At 33.5% G+C, this 22424-nt stretch overlaps 1 long non-coding RNA gene across 1 annotated transcript; it reads right to left on the minus strand.

Annotated features, from left to right (window-relative positions):
* Positions 1 to 10994: 10994 nt before the first annotated feature.
* LOC143062981 (uncharacterized) lies at positions 10995 to 20671 on the minus strand. Its single transcript, XR_012974900.1, has 3 exons — positions 20329 to 20671; positions 14540 to 14689; positions 10995 to 11528 (listed from the first exon to the last, which is right to left on the minus strand). It is a non-coding gene; the product is annotated as an uncharacterized LOC143062981 (long non-coding RNA).
* Between the last annotated feature and the right edge of the window lie 1753 nt (positions 20672 to 22424).

Raw genomic sequence — 22424 nt, forward strand, 5'->3', positions numbered from 1 at the left:
TTCGGATGGTTCGTAGACCGTAAAACCACAGTTATCCCTTACTTCATACTACAAAGAACAGGGTGCAATAAGGCAGCAACCATTTGATTTTCTGGGGGGGTGGGGGGGGGGGGGGGGGGGGAGCTATGGTTTTTTTTGGAAAAAAAAGTTTGTTTCCAGTTTTTGGAGAAAAAAATAATTTGTTTTTGATCCTGAGAAAAAAAAATGTTTGTTTCACCCTCAGCTTCCACTATATGTAATGCTAAAATTGAAAAAATATATTTTAGATTATTTTTTGCCGCAGGCGAAAAAAAAAAAGTTTGTCCAAAAAAAAACAACCCATAACCCCCCCCCCCCCCCCCCCCCCCCTAGGAAATCAAATAATGGCTGCCTAAGTTGAGAATAACAAATCACTCATCTAGCTTTTAGGTTACAATGAAGTAAATACTTAAATAGAAGACACTTGTAGTATTTTTGATTCTACGATCTCACTATAAAATGTCCGTTGCATAAACTGTCAAATTCTATATTTTCAACACCTTTGGGTATGAACTAGGGTATGAATAAAACCGCAGTACCCATATGGGCCGCACTTTAGTTACAGTAAAGTGGCATTTTTAATAAAGAAATAAAAAACAGCTTTAAAGCATGGGTTACGGTGTTGAAAAAGTTATAGAAAAATGTGACTCACATAATTAATTTTGGAAAGATTGTGGAAATCACAATACGGGTAAAATCAGTTACCAAGGAACTGCAGGAAACCATTCTAGACTTGAAATACTGTATCATGAAAAATAACTTGGTATTCAACGTTCTAACTGATCATCCATCTGAGAACCATCTGGAGCAAAGTGGAAATGTACACAGATTCGGCAAACAAATGGAATGAAAATGGAGCACGCCTGAATGTTTCCAGATTCATCTATAGAAATGAATTATAGAACATGTTCTAAAACAAGCATATCGACTTAAACCTACAAACTTCGGTATCAACGAGTAATTCCCTTCTGAGATAAAAAAAAATAAATAAAATAAGGCGACGCAAACTATACCCGATCTTGAAAAATGAATAAAAAGTTTAGGCAAACAAGCGAGACTTGTTCTTGACAAACTATACAGCAATGGTCAGGTGTATAACCCCATCTTCGCTAGCCAAGGGTTACGACCCACACCCCTCATCTCCACTAAGTACTGTCTGATCACAAATGTGACTGGAGAGGAGGGGAGTGGATCGTAACCCTTGGCTAGCGAAGATGACGTTTTAGTGATAAAAAAATATGAGGTCTACTAGTAGGCCAACCTACTTAAATGCAAACCCTCGGTTAAATAAAGAGTGCAAAGAAAAACTAAATGCTTTTCATCGGGTTAAAATACATATACGCATAATAGATCTACAGAGATCAAACAACTTTTATGCACTTCTGCTAAAAATTATAAGAAAATACTGAACATTTTAATGTAAAAAGTATCAAGAAAAATGTCCAGCTGCGCTAAGATCCCACTCGAAATCTGACACAAAAGCCTTTTCGAGGAGTCTTAAAAAATATTTCGGTCAAAACAAACAGATACGTCCGATTCCTTAACGATATATATATTTATCAATATGAACCCGATGCAGGATTTTATAAGTAAATAAGTCCAATTCGGAATTTTTCTTGTGTCATAGTGACATCACAACGAATACGGATTTTCTGACCTATCAAGATATTATATGATTCTATTCATTTTTAGATAAAAATGAAATAACTTTAAAAGAACGAAAAATTCAATATTTTTTTTCTACTTCAAAGATTAGCTATAATGTATCTTTTCAATCTTCTTTTTTAAGAATTATCTTAATCTAATCCATTCACTTCAAGAACATCTGCACCAATTTAATTAACATCAAAGTAATATGGAAGCAAGAATTTTATTTATGCCAATGTTTTATTAATATACATGTATGTACAAAAAAATTCTCATTACAAAAACAATAATCATCTCGTTGCTTCTTTTGTTTTTCCAGGAGTAATACATTCGTCCCAGTCAGGCCAGAATGTCTCCTTCATCCGTTCACAATAGTCACATAAGTTTTTATACTCTGAAAATAAAAATAAGATTTCTAAATTGTTTCTTTTTAATTAGTTTTCATATGATTACTAATGTACTTTATTGAAGACATCCTTTTATGTGTCAGCAATATTTGTGTATTTGAGGAAAATGAATATTTTGATAAAGAGTTAGTAAACGGATTTCAATGTTTTCTCATTTTTCATATTGTTCATTTATATTTGTTACAAAGTAGAAAAAGAAAAAAAATGAATGAAAATTTTAGTCAGTGGAAGTTTGTTGACAGTGTCAATTTAAGCCAGTATGCATAGTTTTAAAAATCATCTATAGAAAATCTAAAGGGCTTAATGATTTAAGTTTAAGTTGTTATACTAGGTAGTTTGAAAAAGAAAAAAAAAAGCCAATCAGTATTCATGACATTATTTTCTGTTATAAGAAACATTATCTGAACTAACTAGAATCCATTTTAAAGTGTTACCATTGAATTTACACTCAACAGGGAGATCAAATATAAGAACAGAAGTGTCCATGCCGTCGTATTCATAAATTATAGATAAAAAAAAGAACAAAAACAAAAAAAATCAACGTGTTCGTATAAACGTCGTACATTCAAATAAGAATAAAAGAGCTTACCAGTTCATCAATGAAATCTTAGACTTATAATTTTAGGTTTTATTCAATTTAAAATTTTCATTGGGAAGCCACACATACAAAAATAATCATGACATTTGGAAAAATGGTACTTACTTTTGATTGTCGATTCTACTGGAGTTCCGAACGATTGCCAGTAAGCATTGCTAATAAGACCAAATACACTGCAGTCTGCTTGGCATGGATGTCTCCTAGGCCACCCTTAAAAAATTGTTTGTTTGGCATTGCCGACTCACACCATCAGCAGGTGGGTAGGTAGGTAGGTTTTTTTTTATTTTTTTTTACATCATTAAAAACTTTATATATCACAACCATGATGACTCTAGATCACAGCCAAAAGCAGTGCAGCATTGTTGTGTGTACAAACTTATGGTTTCTTTGATAGGGGTTAATCTCACATTCTACAACACATGGATAATTTCATGTCAAACATTCAGTTTTTTTGGAGGAGTAAACCAAAGTACCCAGCAGAATCATATCTGTGGTAGGGAACTGACATTAACCATGTAACATGTTAGACATGAAAATTGAATCTTAATTGTGGGACTGTCCATTGAATAGAGGCTTAATGTCACATCTTGAAATTGCCTTCAGTTTGGTAAACTTATCATATTTTAATCAGTTCAACCACTACAGTTCCTTGTACAAATAGATGATTTAAAGCTTTGATTGTTTGCTTGTTTGATGGGATTAAAAGTAACTTTCTACACCATATGGGCAAGTTCATTACAGTCAGTTTTATTGGTGGACGAAAGCGTAGTGCACAGAGGAACCTTATTATAAATGTCATGACAATCTAACCTTAATTTTGTGAATGCATACATGTACTTATCCCTAGAGGTGATAAGACTAGCATTGATACATGCAAATTTTGCGGAACTACCAAATGGTCAAAGCCACTACAGCCCCTGATCAGCTTTGAGAATAGCAAAATATTACAAATTTAGAAGGTTGGCACAAGAACAGTCATGAATGCCTCACCCTGGCAGGGTGTTTATACTGCATTTGTAATAACCGTAGTAAAAGTATGATAATTTCAAAATATAAATATGCTGTAGGACAGACAATTTTTACAGATAATTTAAAATAAATTTTAAGGTTGTTATGATTGTTTGATTGACAGGGTTCTGTACATGCATGACATAAATACAGTTAAATTCATGAGCCCTTGCTTTGCTTAAAACAATGGAATACTACCAGTAGATATATTTATAAATATGTTGCCGTCAGATATTTTTTCAGTTTTAAGAATTATCTTATTCATGTTAAGAAGAAAGAGAGGGGTTGGGTTCATAAATTCTTGACACACAAAAGAGGCTAGTCTTTGAAATATGTATGTTTTGTACCAGGCTAACCTCTACTGGTACAAAACTACTATAAACCTGTAAATCTGGGACCATATTGGTCTTTTAGCTTTGGTGCTTTCATGCAGGTACACCTTTCAGCCATCAAGCCAATGCATCATCATCTTGAATAGATATAAGAAGATGTGGTATGAGTGTCAACGAGACAACTCTCCATCCAAGTCACAACTTGTAAAAGTAAACAATTATAGGTCAAAGAATACATTGTTTTGGAATTTACATGGCAACATGCTTTGTTATCTGGTTCAAGGAAAATTTGTCAATGATAGATTTCACATATTTAAGAGATCTTTCAGAGGTTAAAGCCACAGATGTTTGTTGTCATGTCTGGGTGAAAAGCTTCTATCTCATGATGTGAGGATGCAAAGCAGACACCAACAAATTACAGTGTCACTGTCTGCTTTACCAAAGACGACATTTGAGTTCTCTACAAGGCCTTTCAGAACATCAACCCATGTTCCATCTAAAGAATAGGTGAACATCTTATTTTTAATAAAATGTTCCTCTCCCTTGACTAGAGCATTTATAAGTGGATGCTATCCACTGCCTGTCTTTTTGACATTTTTGGCAGACTTTTTTATCGAATCTATGTCATTCAAACGGTTGCTCTGAATACAGTGTACAAGCACTTTAAAGATCATGATTTGAAATAAGTAAAGCCCGGAAACAAATTCCGCGGATATGATCAAAATTCCGGCGGTTTTCCGTTTTTTTTAATACAAAAAAATACAAATTTTGAAACACCAATAAAATTATTCGGGCGGCAAGTTTTTCAGTGGGTCGGACGGCAATGCCAAACAAATGAAATTTTATTTTAGGCCCAGTAGCAGGAAATTTTTATTACCTAAAACAGAAGAGCAAGTAAAGGTAAAATAAAAGTACAAGCTCCTATTTCTATTCTGCTATGTAAGTTAAAAAGGAGATGAAAAATGTCAAAGGGATATCCAAACTCATAAGTTGAAAATATACCGAAAATGCCATGACAAACACACAAAAAACGAAAAAAAAAGGCAACACCGTACACAAAATACAACATGGAAAACTGAAGACTGGTCAATGCATACCAGGGGTGATCCCAGGTGCTCCACAAAGTGACTTTTACACAGGTCTTTTCATCACAATCACCATGATATGGCATATCAAAATGAATTTGATGTATAGCTCAAGTTAAGTAATTAATTAAATTTACTAGCAATCTTAGAGAGTCAAAGTATGGCTATTCTTCAGTAAGTATGTTCCGTTACATTTCTTTCAGCATACGTATTCACGTGCATAATCGAGGAAGTCGGAGAAAAACACGAGTCGCTTTTGAATACGAATTTCACCGTTGCAAATGGCAAATATTTGAACTTGTTCTCTGAACCACTATAATAAATTTTATTGACTACCACCCTCCTCCCCCCAAACCACCTAGAGATCTTTTGACATCCTAGCGTAAAAACGCTGTTTGAACCAATTCAACTATTATAAAGGACTTCGGTAGGTTTTTCTACAAGGGAAATTTCCATGGATTCATTTTCATATTATTTCGATTATTGATAGTATATAAAGCATGTCAGAAAAAAATTGGCACGTTTCCATGGGACACATGATGCCCCTTCTTGCATATAACGTTATAAAGAGGCATAGCTCTAGAGAGATAAATTGACACCACCAGCATACTGGGTCTGTTTTTGTAGTAATAAGCATTGTGTATCAGTTTCATAACATTTTGTTGAGCCAAACTAAAGTTTGAGAGAAAAAAATAAAAATGCAGCAATTTTTCCATTTGTAAAGGGGCAAAACTCTAGAACGGTAATAGTGGCATAAAAATAAAAACAACACCTAAAATTACAAATGTCATGCGTCCGAAGCGCTTCTCATGATGTATAAGAATCGAAACAGTTGAATAGCTATGTAAACAAAATGATCCTGAATATATAATAGCCAAATTCTTTTACATTGTAAGATCAATGTTGTCTGAGGGAGCTGAAAGCTTAGTTTCCTAATCACGTGAGCGATGCAATAAAAAATATTACTCTATGATTAACACTTTACCTAAGAAATTAGATAAAGCCTTGAAATCAAGCTCCATAATATGGTACACCTCATTTGGACTATGTCGTCCCATTCCATGGGCATACGCCATTTTCTTCATTTGTCGTATGATAAATTAACCAGTTAGTGATGGAATTTTTATGACTTTACAAGATGCCTAGTTTTCATCATATACCCATCTATCCAGTACGCATGCCCTGTAATGAATGACAGAACGCAGTCAAAAGATCGGTTGTTTTAATTACATCGGTCAATTCTCTAATCATTACCAAAGAAGAAAAGTGAAAAAGGAATTGTCAAGGTAATTCAAGACCAAGTAAACAAGCGATAGCCTTTCAAAAAGTGCTAAATTCGACTCTCAGCTGATGAAAATGGAAAGAGCTCTCGCTTTGTAGATTAATTCATTTACTAGAATAGCCACGTGCATCAATCAACAAATTTTACCACACACGTGAGGTCACACGTTATGAACTTGTAGTATCGTTTAACGTTGTTGTTTACTCCAGCAGATTCGTCTTTTTATAGATAAAAGTTACCTGTGTAAAATCTAATTGCTAAAATAGAGACGACAAATCCGATACTCTACGGGATTGAAGGACATTAACTTGGTTTGGATTGTCCTAACCAATCAATAAATTTTAATTATTCACGTCTCGTGATATCTTCCAATCAGGTAGCAAGAAAAATTCACGCCCGTAGTGTCCATCGTTCAATTCTTAATCTCGACTCCTAGGAGTCGAGAATAACTAATATCTATTAAAAAATATTACTCAAACAACAGTATTTTGGAACCTTAAAAACACATTTAATAGTCCACGAAGGGGTGATGATGCCTTTAATCATTTTCTGAGGGTCGACAGACGGTGCAACGAATATGTTTTTATTTTAAAATATTATCTTGTGAACTTTTAAGGGGACGAGGCGATTTTACAACTTTGTTTGGTAATTAAAAGTCCTGCTGATTATTTTGGTACTTGGTTCCATCGAGCGATACTCTAGTACTCCTTGACATCTAATACTCCTTGACATCCCTATAATTAATGTATAGTTTTGCCTATAAAGCTTGCACAAAGTGAAAATAAAAAAAAATACCACATGTTGTTTTTAACTGTACGTGTATCAAAAGTGTATTCTCAAGCCATTGAGTACAGAAATAATGGTCACTATCTATATCAAAAGTATATTATGTTATTCTGACATACATGTACGTGTATATGTCACAAATCAAATATGATTGAATCATTGACTTACCAGTATTTATAAAATAAATGTTTATTCTAAGAAAATAGAGCAAAATCAGGCATTTTCCCGTACTTTTGTTTGTTTTCAGCGACTAGCTAAAAATAAAGCGCATGATGATATTTTTTTTTATTGGAAATTAAGGACAAATGTATGAGGATGATATTCTGAAAATATTGTGGGGATGTATTTATAACAAAGATGTTTATTTTAAGAAAATAACAAGAAATCATGAGTTTTCCCGTACTTTTTCAAATTTTAACTAAACTGCTAAAATAACACAATTTGTTGATTGGTTTTATATGGGGACGAAGTCCCCAATTACGGTAGAAAAATCAATGAAAAAAAAAAAAAAAAAAAAATCTGGGAAAATTTCCCGAATTTTTCATTGTACTAATGAACTCAAAATCGTTAACTTTTTTTTTCAGATCTAGTTCCTGTTCCGGTTTTCCCGCATTTGCGCAGAAATCTTGTCTTGTTTGCATGAGACTTTGATTATTTTTTTATATTTATCAGTCTAGTAAAACATAAGATTGGATCTCAATACAAATTCAATTTTAATAATTGTTTGATATGAAAAAAAAACGTTACGTTACCTGATGAAAGCGTTTCTTTTGTTTACATCGAATATGACGTCATAACTTAATGAACGTCACAGCTAATTCCCTAACAACAGAACCAAAATCGGGAACGTTACGTACGGTATTTCGGTTTCTTTTATCAACATGATTGAATTAAGAAAATAATACATACAGACTTCGTCCCCATTCACAGGTTATGCCTGCCTCATATTAGAAAAAAAATATTGAAAAATGTAACACTGATATGTATTCTACTTGTTTTGCCACCAATACAAATATTTGTGCACTGTATTTTTTTTTTATAAGAAACCTGTTTCTCTAGCTTTTCACAACTATGCCATACATGGGTATATTTAAAATGAGTATACCGAAAAAAAGAGCGCATGAACCCATATTTTTTTTAACATTATTTTGAACATCTATCTATACTGAATGTAAAAAAACCTGAAAAAGAAGGATTCTATTTATTTTGAGTTGGAGCAGCAATGATCCTTAATTTAAAGTAAAAATTCAAAACACGACTATGGCATTATTTTTTTCAAAATATGGCCCAAGGTCTCAAACCTCAAAGCTTAATGGCTTACCACATGGCAAAAAATAAATAAAGTAACTTTCAGAAGTTAAATGGAGTCTAAACAGTCACCGTTTATTCATAACACATGACTGTGAAGTGGTTTCTTGTTGACTATTAAATATATAATACTGCCTAAAAAGAGTGTATCGAAAGTATGTGTGTTGCATTTTTCCAAAATCATGAAATTCAATGTTCTTGATCTTGTTATGTAGTATGTGTATATGAAACAATACACAACATATTGAATTTGTATCTATTTTAAACCAAGTTACCCCCCTGATTAAATGGAGGGATTGAAAATGGATAGTACATCGAAGATTATATCTAACTGAAAGTTAATAAGCTCAATTAAGGGAACATGTATGCATTAGTAGCATACAATTAAGTAACGTTAACAAAACTATAATTCGAGGGGACAACGTAACCACTATGTACCTGTATTTTTTTTCTGGTTTTAATGCCTCTTAAAATTCATTTACATTTGAAATATACATATTGGTACTATCATCGTAGCCCGTTTACAATCACTAAATCGATGCCACTACTTGTGGAGATGTTCCCTTCGAGAGTATCATCAGCATAGTATTCACCACTTCTGTGTGATAGTATTATAGATATGATCATAATTATGAATCATTAGCTGTTTACAAAACTTTGATTTATTTCGAAATAGTTAGGCTTATTTACCCCCGTAATATATTACCTTAACAGTATTTGGCAAAACTTTTAGGAATTTTGGGTCCTAAATACTCTTCAACTTCGTACAGTTTGTTTGGTCCTTAGAAACTTCTTTTTATTCGAGCGTCCCTGATGAATCTTTTATAGATTATTATTGTGACGTTTGCTTTAACATCCAAATATGTAAAATTGAGAAAAGAAACGTGAGATGTGTAAAAGTGACCACAACCCGTCCAAAAAAAAAAACCAAGAAAGCAGCATAAGGCAAACAATGCAACGGGATGCGTGATTTATGCGACTCCTAAAGGATCCTGTATACGAGTTAACTGAAATTCGACGTTCCACTAAACGCCGAAAAATATAGATGAGCCAAATTTGAAAAAAACCATACAAGACTAATGAAGGAAATTCGTGACCATGGACAGCCGCAAAAAAAAAGCAGCAGAGTTAAACAAGTTTTGTGATATCTACCCCTCCCCCTATACCTGTAGCCAATGTTGGATAAAACAACACATAGCAATATGCACAGTAAAAGTTAGTTTAACAGTATTCCGAGTTCGAATTAAAATAAGTAACAGAAGAAAATAAGGCTGCATTTCTTTCTAACCAAAATTTTGTAAACGTTGTGTGGCGTTTGTTGTTGTTTTCTAAACGCTACGGAAGTAGAAACAAATACACGTTTAATAAGTCTTTACTGACCCTGTTTGAAATTTCAGTTATGCATGCACATGTTGTTGGTAAACAGAATTTTTACAAACGTAGAAAAAATATATCGTTTAATCAAGTTCAAGATAGAAACAAATGTAGCGTTTGTACTAACAACGACGAACGGCAAACTGTAGACGCATCTTGAGCGATTGCATTGTTTGTCAAAGTTTATGTAAACTTTGCAAACGTATGTTAGAAACACATGATCAAAACATGTGCGCGCTTAATCGTGTTAGAAAGAATGCACCCTAAGAAAATGACAACGATGAACATAGATAACGACAGTAAAACTAGCAGTTACTGGCATGCCAGCTCAACCTCAATTAACCGATTGAAAGATTATGTCTTCATCATATGACCACCAAGGTCAATACATCCCGTTAGGGGTTTAGATTTTTTTTTAAAACAATATTTCATTAAAATACTGGCAAGTGAATCAATATTAATAAAAAAAAATGTCATCTTTGATGCCCTGACAACAGTATCATAACTAAATCCATTCTTAATAAGTATATTGAAAGGTTTGGCTGGTATTACTATTGAGGTGAAAGACCATATTTTTTTCAAGAAAATTACAATAAAAGATTGGATGCGAAATACCTGAACGTATAAGATGTCTGCACATTGATTTATATTAACAAATAACGTCTTTGTACCGATGACAAAATTTAGTAACTATTTTTTGAATTTATTGTATCCTGTCAACTGAAGCTAGAGGAAGGGAAGTAAAATCGACAAAACAATCGTTAAAGAAGGGCAATGACTTTTAAATCATATCCGATAACGATTGAAAGTCATGTTGACTTATTTGCAGATCTTGTTTATATGATTATATTGGTATTTGCTGTTTTCAAATTAACTTCATCTATTATTGTTTTTGTAAAGGATAAAACGGACGAAACAGCTTTAAGGGTAATCATTTCTATAAGGAATCAACTAACGCTTTCGTCCTTTGTGCTGATGTTCAATTTCGCATTAGTTACATACAAGGAACGTTAACAAAATTATAATTCGAAAGGACGTTGTAATCACTATGTATCCGTATAACTATATTGTGTTGTTGATGGTTGTGACGTCTGTTGACTAATATCACATTATCTCCCTTTTTCCTGCCTAAAAACTTAAACAGAAAAAGTGACCTTTAAAGAAAAACAGTTTAAATAGATATTCTTTAATAACGCATTATTTTGTACAAATCAAAAACAGAGTTTAAAGATATCAAGTATGGGAATATAGAACGGAAAAATGTTTAGTTTAAAGCAACTTAATATCTCGCAAAACCTTGATTCGCCATATAAGGATATGCCTGAACTGGTGGCGGCATATATTGATATGGTTGAGCTGCTGGCGTCGTATTAGGATATAATTGAGGTGTTGGCATCGTATTGGGATATGATTGAGGTGTTGGCATCGTATTAGGATATGATTGAGCTGATGGTGTCATACTTGGATGTGATTGAGCTGCTGGTGTCATACTTGGATGTGATTGAGCTGTTGGAGTCCTATAGGGATCCGATGGAGCATACTTCCGTATTGCAAGCAGGATTGCAGACACAATGAGAAGAAAACCTGCACCGATTTCGATCCAGTAAGCAAATGACTTGTTTTCTCTAACATATTTTTCATGATTTCCCGTCCACAGTCCGGTCACACCAAATATCATCAAGCCTAAAAAATATGGAATAACATTTTACTGTTAAAGAATAAGGTCGTTTGCATATATTTGCATCTTACTTAAAAACCTACTCAAATTCTGAAAATCTGTAATTTATTTGACTTCCAAAAAGTCATTTACATGCCCATAAAAGGTATCAGATTAGGAATTGAGTTCAAGATTGAATGACAAATTGATGTTTCATTCTTTCTACATGTCATCACTAATTATGTAACTAGACTCTTAGAAAAATCATTGCTCGTTTTTTTTTTATGATTTTAAGAAACTGACATTTTCGCAAACACGTTCAATGGAGTTAAAATCGAAAAGGACTCAACATCCATGAATTTTAAGTGCCCTTTATAGCTTGCTGTTTGGTGTGAGCCAAGATCATCTTGAAGACCGTACTTTGACTTAAAACGGTTTACTTTTACAAATTGTGACTTGGGTGGAGAGTTGTCTCATTGGCACTCATACCACATCTACTAATATCTTTTCCTGACAACCAAAGGTGTGGCAACATTTGATCCTGATAATACATGTAGTAACAAAGATGGTGACGTCATTTACTGTAAAGATTTCTCTAGTGATAAAGTCTTCGTCGTTACATCGGATGGTAAAGAACGTGAGATATACAGCAGTCATGCTCTGGGAGGTGCCCGTGGTGTTGCGGTAGATGACCGTGGTAATGTGCATATAGCAGGATTTAAATTAAGCAACATACATAGAATATCTGATGACATACATGATATCGTCCTGACATGATACCGTCCGATGGTATTAATCAACCGACTGATCTATCTTACAATTGTGAAACGAACGAATTATTAGTTGTAAACTACGATGGTAAAGCTATCAGGGATTATAAAATACAATGAACACTGCTTACGGACCGCTAACTGTTAATTCGCCTAGTAATTTGAATTGACGATTTGCATTAGATTATAAAATATACTTTTTGTATTTTGATGAAATATTTGCTAATATATCGAAGAAAAAGTTTTAAAATGTTGCATGCAACTTTTATTTTCCATTTTACTCGAGATTTGTTTTAATATTTTAAAATTTGACACAACACTAAAGCTTACTTTTTAGTTAACTAGGCAAAGCAGTTTAGTCTAGTAAATAGAAGACCGTTATTGTCAGTCGGTAGTTTAAGAACTTCTTTTGACAATAGTTTACCTTTTCTAAGGGTAAGTCCATAATGAGTAGTGTTTTTGAGTACATAGTTGAAATAAATAATTATTTCAGATTTTTTCATTTAGAATCATTCGAAATTAGCGCATGTTAGCTTTTCTCGTCATTTTGAGTTCGTCGTCCGTTATTAATTAAATAAAAGAGGGACGAAAGATACCAGAGGGACAGTCAAACTCATAAATCGAAAAACAAAATGACAACGCCATCGCTTAAAATGAAAAAGACAAACAGACAAACAATAGTGCAGATGACACAACATAGAAAACTAAAGAATAAGCAACACGAACCCCACCAAAAACTAGGGATGATCTCAGGTGCCCCGACATGTTGTGTAATTCTCCTAAACCAGCTCACTAATTAGAAAAAAACTTGGAAAAATCATTTCTATTAATTTTCACATTCAAAATTTAAAGTCAGACGTAGATAATTTAATATACGGGAAGGCAAAAGGAAAATCAAGATACAAACCATACACCGTACTGGAATGAGAATCTCGAAGGGCTTTGGGATAAAACCTGCAAACACGAAAAAATAGGACTGAAATAGAAGGATGTGTTACGAAAAAGACGTGTGCGAAACCAATTTCTGACATACGTACGATAAACTTTTAAGCAAAGAAGAATAAAGTTATCAAATGCGCCGACAACAAGAACCAGTTAATCTTTCGACAGAGAATACCATAAGAGACTTTTAGAAGAAAATTGGCAGATTATGAAAAGCTAATGACAGACGTTCTTCAATAACAATGGAATTATTAGAATAACATCAGAAGGAAATGTGAATAAAGATGTAAACACAGAATAGGATACATGGAAACGAAAGTATGAAGACGTTCAACGTTTGCTTGTTTCATCGACGCAAAAAAGGCTTTTGATTTTGTAAATTGTAATAGCTACTAATGGAAAGGTATTTTTTTAGGGACAGCGAGTGTCTTTCAATAGATTTATGACTTTTGAACAGCGGTATACTACCGTTGCCTTTATTTACTTATACATGTTGACTTTCAAATCAGACTGGAGAACACTGCGTATAATTACATCCGGGTCAAGTAAGCAGAACCTAGCTCAATTGGCAACATTTTAAAATAATTCGGTTATCTGTAGAAATGTTTTTTTATGTTGACTATTAGAAAAGTTATGTCTTCCAAAAGAAACAAATTGACAAAAACAACCTGCCAGAGGAAGACTGCTGCTCCTGTAACAAGTTTAAGGCAAAATTACCGAACTCCTAGGGATATTCAATGTGTCAGAACGGAAGGTCATTTATTAAATGACAAAATCAAAAGCTCAAACACATTAAACGAACGGAAAACAACTGTCATCTTCCTGGCTTGTTACATGCATTTCTTCATGCAGAAAATGATGGATTAAACCTGGTTTTATAGCAAGCTAAATCTTTCGCTTGTGTGACAGTCGCATAAAATTCCATTGCATTTACAAAATTTGTGAACAAAACATAAAAACATGATAGGTAAAAATATCAAAACTAGGGGTACAGCAGTCAACATTGTTAAAAACTTAATCACTTTAAAAACAAACATATATGACAAAAAAGAAATTAATGTGAAGTTGATACGGAATATTTATCAACACGGTCTTTGAATATTCCGATGAGTTTTTGTTTTAGAAAATCACGAGATGCCTTTTGACATAAACATGCTTCGTCAATTTTCTGCTCAGGTAAATGATCAATGAATACGAATCTATATAATGTATGTTTTGAGATTTATTGACTAAATATTAGTTACTCAATGTCGAGTGACAAATATTTCATGCATATTGATAACAATAAAATAATTGCAAAAAATAAAACATATAAAGTTATTTACCTCCAACAAAAAATAAAACACGCGAAACAGGGTAGGCTTTTTTCCACCCAGGTTCTGTACCTTTACACAGCTTTACTATTATTATTATTATTCCGATTAATGTTAAGAGAGTAGCGCCTATCGCTAGACCTTGGCATGCTCTCTGATACCCTACAATATAAAAAGAGTTACTTTCAAAAATGTATTTTATATGATAAAATCAAACCCTGAACTTATTGAATATTGCTAGACAACTATTAAGTGTACAATGATTCTTTTCAACTTTGGGTCTTGATTTCTGACATATAATGTGCTATTTATGTTCATTGTCTTTTATACTCCCTCGTTGTCATGTGTACATAACTAGTCTGTTATCTTCAATTATTTGTATCCTAACGGAATCTCCGATATGCAAAATTTAAAATAGAAAAATCTCTCGCAGAAGTAATACTTTGGAAATAAACTCATCATAGATACCAGGATTAAATTTTATATTTACGCCAGACTCATCAGTGACGCTCGAATAAAAAAAATGTTTAAAGGGTCATATAAAGTACGAAGTTGACGAGCATTGACGACCAATGGAAATGAGTTTCAAAGCAAATCCAAATGGACTTTTTTCCGATATAAACATTGGATGTGAACAGATCGAAAAGACCAGAAATACATGTATATAACTCGTTTAAACTTTTCTTCAAACTGTACATAAAAAGAGTACAAATTAAATCTTGTAACGGATATACTTGAAGTAAAATATCAATCTTTATTTTTTAACAAGATCAGCAACGACTTTATAATTGTTATATTTTGATTTAAGATTTCAAATTGTATATAGAAAGATCACTCGACAAGAACAGACAGGTGTAAACGAAACCAATCCAATAAAATAGTTTGAAAATACGGTTGTACGTTAATAGTTCTCAAAGGTACCAAGCTTAAAATTTAATACGCAAGTCGCGCGTTTCGTCTATACAAGACTCATCAGTGACGCTCAGATCAAAACAGTTCTAAAGCCAAACAAGTACAAAGTTGGAGCGCATTGAGGACCGCAAATTCCAAAAAGTAACACGACGTGCTCAATGTCTATGCCCTTGTAAATATGGTTGAACCACCCAACAAGCCAACTCCCAGGTACACATGTTGTATCGATTCAAACATACGTATCTCGATTTAACCAAATATGAACATCACATTCTAAACATTCGTGTTGAAAACAACATTAATGTGACCACAGACGTATATATAAAGAAAAGTAGAGGTGGTATAAAACAACTACTATCTATAAAGGTTCAAATGACGAAAATAGTAGTTATGTAGGTCATGACACGGCCTTCAACAATGAGAAAACCATATACCTTATTGTCAGCTATAACAGAGCACAACGTGCAAAATTGAAACAATTGAAACGAGAAAACTAGCGACGTAAGTTATACAATACAATGAACGAAAAAAAAACAGCCGCAAACATGAATGACATTAACCAGCAACCACTAAATTACAGGATCTTGATTTCGAATAGGCATATAATGATTGCGGTAGGGTTAAACTGGTTTGTAAGACCTCAACCCCCCTTCATATTGGACAGTGGCGTTACAGCAACAAAATAAAAATAAACTTTAAAAAGCAATTAAAAATGGCTTAACTCAATAGCTCAAACAAACCGACTTACATGAACAATAAAAACCAGTAGATACAGTGTATCGATTTTAATCTGAGAGCTAGTTCAAAGACTGTTACAACTTATAAATAAATCATGGTTTCCCAAATTAAGGTATCATCAAGCAGTACAATCTTGAATTTTATTGAATTTTTGAATTCTGTCCGTTTGTTTTCTTAACCCTATTTTTTAGGTACATTGTTTCACCACTGTAATATATAAAAATCATGTAAAATATTATTGCAGCATGAAATGTTTTCGGTTCTAAAGACAGTTTTGCAAAGAATCCAGTATTATCTGACATAAATTGATACTGAAAGGTTATGTACAATATTTTCAGAACAAAACGTTATAATTTTAATTAAATTCAAAAGGGTTGAATTTGGTCAAGATAGTATTATGTGTTGTAACTTGTTTGGAATATATAATATATCCCTTTGCTAGATTACAGTTACAAACTAGAAAAAGTTTTGTTAAGCCCCAGTCCCACTAGACCACGATCGCACCACGCTCACCGCGATCTAACTTAAATTCAGATCGTGGTGAGGTCGCGGTATGAGCGGCATGAAAATGTAAATTTTCGTTGCTTTCACGATGCTACTACGTCCTCATTACGCTTCTACAACGATCCCGCTACGATTATAACACGTTCTCACCGCGCTTATTCTGCGACCTTTCTACGCTTATCAAGATCTTTCTACGCTCATCACGTTCTCACAACGACCATACCGCGAGTTATCCGATTGCAACACGACCTTACCACGCTTCTGCTGCGATTATAGCACGTTCTTACCACGATTACACTACGTTCAAACCGCGATCTTACTACGCTCTCAGCAATAACGTCAACATCGGGTTCCATATCAGAACAGTATCATTCCTTCAGTTCTATTTCTAATTAATACGTAGATTTCTCGAAAAAAAAACCAATCAAGCCACCAAAATCTACTAGAACACGTGGGCGTGGTGTTAGGGTTGATGTAGAGGCAGATGGAGCTCTGATAGTAACGAATCTTGATCAAGTAGAGATGTCGGACCGACCAATCCGACCTAAATTACAACCTATTGCTGGTCCATAAATCTGAAATGACGATATTTTAGTGAACGATAGCAGATATGAAACAGATGTGTCAATAGATATATATAGGAAGATGTGGCATGACGGTGCCAATGAGACAACTCTCAATCCAAGTAATAATCGGCCTTCAACACGGAGCCTTGGCTTACACCGAACAGTAAGATAAAAAAGGCCCCAAAAATTACTAGTGTAAAACCATTCAAACGGGAAAACCAACGGTCTAATCTATATGAAAACAAGAAGCATGGTTGAGCCGTTAGAGAAAATGGACAAGAAGTCCCAATTACATACAGACAAACAAAACCTGCAGAGAATTAATATATTTTATGGGAAAATGACAATGAGAATAATGGTCGCAGTATGAACGTAGTCAGGTCGTGAGAAGAGCGTGATGAGGACGGCAAGGGCGTGCTAGAATCGTTCTATGGTCGTGAACAGCGTGGTATAGTCGTAGTGGAAGCGTAGTTTGGTCGCGGAGAGAACGTGATGATCGTAGTGAGGTCGTAATAACGTCGCAATGAGATCGTAGCGCAGTTTCTCCGAATAGAATCACGCTTTCGCTACGCTCTCACTACGATGGTACAGCGACCTTTGCGATCTTACTACGATCTTAATGCGCTCTCACTACGCTTCTACTACGATCTGATTTGGCCACGACCGCACCACGATTGTTTTGAACATGTTCAAAGTTGGCCACGCTCATCACGATCTTGAAGACCTCACCACGACCGTGATACGACCTTACTGCGATCTACACGATCGTACTACGATCATCAAAATTTGCATTTTTTTCACAGATCGTAGTGCGATCGTGGCCTAGTGGGACTGGGGTATTAAGCTCAAGACATGAATAAAACTATTGAATACGCGAAATAACATTATTTGGTTCTGATCGCATGTGATGCATGTATCACTCGATAAAACCTCATTTACACTCAGTGGCCGAGATGTTTAAGTAGTTACTACTTTAATCACTAGCCAGTCAACACTGAGGTTGTGAATTCAAACCCAGCTCCTGCGGGTGCGCTCGACGATAATATTTAAGTCATAGGAAACCTCAAATCAAAAAAATAATGCATATGTTTTTTTATAACTCAATGGATAGTTTTCATTATAAAACTTATGTACATATACTTTTTTCTGAAGAAAATTCTTTAATTTATTCATATTTAGAAGAAGTTTACTTTAAACATAATCTTTCCCAAGACAAAACTGAAAGGAATATCCTGAACCACAAAATATAGGAAATGGGTTGAGTACAAAAGTGTACAGGACTTTTCCATATTACAAAATTACGAGGGCTGAACATCAGGTTAAAATTAATAATGCACCCTTGTCTCTTTACGATAAATGTAACAAACAAGCCGTTATGATACACCTATATATAAATATTATCGTCAATAAAGTAGTAAGGAAAACTGCAATATTTTTTGAGAAGTAACTAATAACAGATAATAAGAAAAAGATTTAGTCGAAGGTTAAATATGTCAGTAAACATTCATAATTGTTATATCCATAAAACGTTCAGCAAAGTAAGCGATAACTTTTGCTTCGGAAATAGAATATTTCGTTAAAACAATTTTTTTTTTATTAAAAAAATATTAATGCACGAGTGCAACTTTCTTTTCTTGTCATGCAGAACAATAATAACTTTTCAGGAACTATTTGACAGGATGCCGAGAATATGGAAAGCTATTTGATAATATCACAAAATTAATTTATGATTTCAATGTCAATTCCCTGTTACAAGCAATTTTGTAAGCATTTCAATAATTTTAATACATATTTAGGATTCTATGTACACTCAAAACTGTTGACTATTAAAATAAAAAGCGGGGAGTACGCTGTTTGGTATATTGACATCGATTACTATTGTCTTAAAAATTAATGAACAGGAGAGTTACAGGACTAGATATTTTTAAATCATCGAATAGTTCCCCAATTGGTAAATTATATATTTAACACTGATAATGTATTGGTTATATATCAATAATACATTTTGAGTACGTTTGAGTCTGATGCAATTTTTAGGTTCATAGACATATCCGAAAACTGGCTGCTAGCGTAGTGACTGCTAGCGAGTGGCTGCTAGCTTGAGCCTGGTAGCATTACGTACATTACATAGATTTTTTAACAAGTTTCCATTTCTACAAACTGTCATTTTTTGAGTGGGATTTCCCGAATGGAGGCTTCCAAATGGAAATTTTGAAAGGGTGATTTTGTTCCACAATTTTAAACAAAAGCAGTGCAGTTAGTTTTACAATGGATAAAGGGTTGTAAAAGTATAAAAAAAAAAAAGTAACAAAACAACATAAAATATATATTTGAAGGCCCCTTTGAAGGTTTTGTAGGACTGTATGAGCCATCTTGCACATAAAACCAAGATGGGCATTTTGAAAAGTTGGCAAGTATTCCTTTGCTATAACTCATTCATCTATCTATACTTTTAAACGAGAAGACCTCATTTTGTGTGTCGTTTCTCTTCCTTCCGCAATAAATTAATCATCATGCTTTTGTGTCCTATAGGTACCATGCATAGTTGCATTTGTCAGCTATTCTTATAATTATTCAGTTTGGGTTATTTTGGGAGAAAAACGAAAAAAACGTCATCCGGATATTGTTTCCGTCATCAGACCGACTTTTAATTCGTAGGCAAGACTTCCGATTTTAAACTTATAGGGAAAACGGTACTATTTATTCTGCCATAGGCGACAATGTTAACATTTTCTAAATTTACCACTTTTTAAGATAAAAACCTGGATAAAACAGTTATATGTTGTGTTAGTACTTTATTACTCTGTTTTAAAAATTAAAGTCAAATAGTATCATGACCAACTTCCAACGGAGCTTGTTTATGTTATCCATGCCCACCGTCATTTTGCACCAAATTTATGAAATTTTGCAAGTCTTTTCGAAAAATTCTTTAGAAAATATTTCAATAGGTTTTAAAATTTATATATTAAAGTCACTAATGTAATACAATCGAAACGTGGCTCGATTAATGTATATATATATATATATATATATATATAAAAAGAACGAACATTAATATTGAATGAATAGGAAAATACTCACAAGGCACACCATCCTTCCATACATTTTTCACGTCTTTACACGTGAAGTCGTCATCTGATTCTTTGGAACAAACTTGCCATAATCCACCATGATAACTATAACCAGCACCAGACTGGCTATACCAGTATGGCAAATAAGATGCTACTCCATGGGCAACAAAGCCAATTAAGGACATCAAAAACCCAACAACAACAAGTCCTCTGTGTTTCCTTCGCTCCATTTGTCAAGAATAATCTGATCAAACTATAGTTGTTGCGTCTACACTTTGCTTACGTTTTCTAAAAACACTCCTTCCTGCTTTCCGTTCTAAAGTAATTAGTCCATAGTCCACATTTTAAAGGTTTGTATAATTACAAGAAAAAACAGAGGATTCCGATAGGTATTTAAACCATAAAAAAAGAGTCGTGTGTTGTCATAGTTTTGTTAACAAAGCGTGGTTACAAGACCTGTATTTTACAAAAACATATTTGTCTTTTAATATACTTTAATTTATTTTAGTTCGACCTTCATTACCGATATATTTAATAAGATATTCACAAGGATCAAAATGCCACTTATCTTTCATTAAATCCCTCGTTTTAACCTTGTATTGTTTCCTTTTTGTACAAAGTTGACGGCAACTGTAAAATGCGCTTTTTAAATAGTTTTATACAACCGTGTTTAAAATATTTTTGAATAAGAATAAGAAAAAGATTTTTTTTTATGATAAAATAATGAATGCATGCCATTAAAATCCACATTACTAGTCAGGTAAATTAAAATTTAATCTATAAAGCAAGAAACGGACATATAGAACACGGCAAAAATACGGTGTAACTTGTAACATTAAATAAGCATAAATTAGAGTTCTTGACCTAAAACTTATACAAATTCAACATATTTTCCTACGGAAGCCGATAAGGGCCATTCAAAAAAAAAAAATTATGTCGTAATTACGACATAGCATGTCGTAATTTCGACATAACATGTCGTTATTACGACATCGCTATGTCGTAATTTCGACATAGCATGTCGTTATAACGACATCGCTATGTCGTAATTTCGACATATCATGTCGTAATAACGACATCACTATGTCGTTAAAACGACATAGCTATGTCGTAATAACGACATCGCTATATATAAAAGAATATGTATTATGATTGCCAAGAGACTAAATGACACAGAAATTAACAACTATAGGTCATCATAATGCCCCCAATAATTAGAAAAGCCCCACATAGTCAGCTATAAAAGAGGGAGGAAAGATACCAGAGGGAGAGCCCCCGAAATGCTGTGTGGCAGACAGTGTTATTAATTAATTATTAGCTCCCTTGGTAAAACTCCAAATTTCATATTTAATGTATTTCATTGTTAAATAATTTACATGAAGCTTAATAAGTACATTTTTGTTAATTGCATAGACTTTGCTATTTGAATTCATTGGTTAAAGATATTTATTTATATTGTAAAGTTTAATATTTGCATCGTCGCAAAATCTTTGGTTACCTTCTTTGAATAGATTCAGTGAGAAACTTATATATTTTATAGATCCCATGTAATTACACCGACCGCGTATGTGAGGTCTAACATTCATTCCTACCGAGAAAGTTAAGCTATCCATCTCCCTACAAATAAGTGCAAACTTCAAAGCTTTTTGTAATAAGGTTGAATTGAAGTATTGGTTGCCCTATTTCTACATTCAAACGTTGGGCACGATGTTCCTACAACGCCTAGGATTTAAAACAGAATCTTCGAAATTTCATCCGCAAAACAAAATAAAAATAAAAATGTTAGAAAACACGAAACAATATTGTAACAAATTCAGTATATGTTTTAAATTATGTTTTTACAGCTCTTGATCATATACTAAGTAATATTTAGTTTATTTGAGGATTAAAATAAGAAAGCTATGTGAAAAAAAACGGATGTCCAACGTTACATTTATGAAAAACTGTTTTAACTCTTATGTATAGTGATCCTATTTCTTATTCTCTGATCTTCTTCATTCTTGGCGGGAACAACGACATGTGTTGGTTCTCTGTGCCGTTAAAGCCGTTATTTTGCCAAATTTCATTTGACTCGGTGGCTGCATATTAAGCTGGAATAAGAAAAAT

Source organism: Mytilus galloprovincialis, chromosome 2 (assembly GCF_965363235.1).
Source record: "Mytilus galloprovincialis chromosome 2, xbMytGall1.hap1.1, whole genome shotgun sequence".
NCBI lineage: Eukaryota > Metazoa > Mollusca > Bivalvia > Mytilida > Mytilidae > Mytilus > Mytilus galloprovincialis.